This window comes from Macaca mulatta, chromosome 14, assembly GCF_049350105.2.
Source record: "Macaca mulatta isolate MMU2019108-1 chromosome 14, T2T-MMU8v2.0, whole genome shotgun sequence".
NCBI classification, from domain to species: Eukaryota; Metazoa; Chordata; class Mammalia; order Primates; family Cercopithecidae; genus Macaca; species Macaca mulatta.
In genome coordinates, this window is record NC_133419.1 from 32,702,026 (window position 1) to 32,703,970 (window position 1,945).

Consider the following 1,945-nt stretch of genomic DNA (forward strand, 5'->3'; position numbering starts at 1 on the left):
TGAACATTTTAAATTTTTTAATCCTTCCTTCTTTCCTTCCTTTTTTTTTTTTTTTTTTAAGATGAGTCTTGCTCTGTCACCCAGTCTGGAGTGCAGTGGCGCGATCTCAGCTCACTGCAAGCTCCGCCCCCTGGGTTCATGCCATTCTCCCGCCTCAGCGTCCCAAGTAGTTGGGACTACAGGCGCCCGCCACCATGCCCGGCTAATTTTTTGTATTTTTAGTAGATATGGGTTTTTACCGTGTTGGCCAGGATGGTCTCGATCCCCTGACCTCGCGATCCACCTGCCTCGGCCTCCCAAAGTGCTGGGACAACAAGCGCCCACCACCACGCCCGGCTAATTTTTGTATTTTTAGTAGGCATGGGGTTTCACTGTGTTAGCCAGGATGGTCTCGATCTCCTGATCTCATGATCAGCCCATCTCAGCACAAAGTCCTGGGATTATAGGTGTGAGCCACCGCGCCCGGCCTTTTTTTTTGTTTTGGTTTTTTTGTTGTTTTTTTTGAGACAGAGTTTCGCTCTTATGCCCAGGCTGGAGTGAAGTGTCGCGATCTCAGCTCACTGCAACCTCTGCCCCTCCAGTTCAAGTGATTCTCCTGCCTCAGCCTCTGGAGTAGCTGGGATTACAGTCACATGCCACCGTGCCAGGTTAATTTTTGTGTTTTTAGCAGAGACGGGGTTTCACCATGTTGGCCAGGCTGGTCTTGAACTCCTGACCTCAGGCGATCCACCCCTGCCTCGGCCTCCCAAAGTGCTAGAATTACAGGCATGAGCCACTGTGCCCGGCCATATCCTTTCTTCTTAATAAAAGTTTACATTAGGAGATGATCTGAATTTTGCTTGTAATTTTCTTTCCAATGTCAAGGCACAGTAGGGGAGAAACCAATCTGAGATTTATAGCCTTGACTATTATCAAGACATTTGAGAACAGGTAATAAGAGCAATCTATGAACTTGATTAAGATTTATAACATGTTTAAATCTTGTGTTTAGTCCTAATATATGACAAAACACAGTGGGACATTCAAGTGAAATTCATGTAAAATGTAAGGTACATGGAAGAGCTAGTTGGTGCCCCAACACCTGAACTTGGAATCTTATGTTGCCTGCTAACAAGTTCATGGGGAATTTTGGATTACTAATGTGCTGCAGCTAATGATGCTTGACTGTGTATAACTTAAAACGAATGTCGTCAATGATCTGTGTTTGGTTACATTGTTGCTATTAGGTTTAAGCCAAGAGTTAAAGCAAGATTCCCCGAAGTGAAAATAATAGTATTTCACAAGTTATTAACTAATGGCCAGTTTTGTTTCATGCATTGGTCCTCACTCCAACCCAGATTATTCTGAAGCAAATCCCAAACACTATGTTATTTGTCTATAAATATTTATGTAGGTGGCTCTCAATGAGAAGGACTCCTTTTTTTAACTTACCACGTCTAAAAATTTAATTATAAAACTTAACAATAAGAAAACAAAAAGACTCCATTAAAAAATGGGCCAAAGGCCGGGCGCGGTGGCTCACGCCTGTAATCCCAGCACTTTGGGAGGCCGAGGCGGGCGGATCACAAGGTCAGGAGATCGAGACCACGGTGAAACCCCGTCTCTACAAAAAATACAGAAAAATTAGCCGGGCGTGGTGGCGGGTGCCTGTAGTCCCAGCTACTTGGGAGGCTGAGGCAGGAGAATGGCAGGAACCCGGGAGGCGGAGCTTGCAGTGAGCCGAGATCGCGCCACTGCACTCCAGCCGGGGGACAGAGCAAGACTCTGTCTCAAAAAAAAAAAAAAAAAAAAAAAAATGGGCCAAAGACCTTAACAAATTCCTCACTAGAGAAAGTGGCAAGTAAGCATGTGGAAAGATGCTCCCCATCATATGTCCTTAGGGAAATAAAAATTAAAACAGTAAGGAGAGGCCGGGCACAGTGGCTCACAACTGTAATCCCAGCAC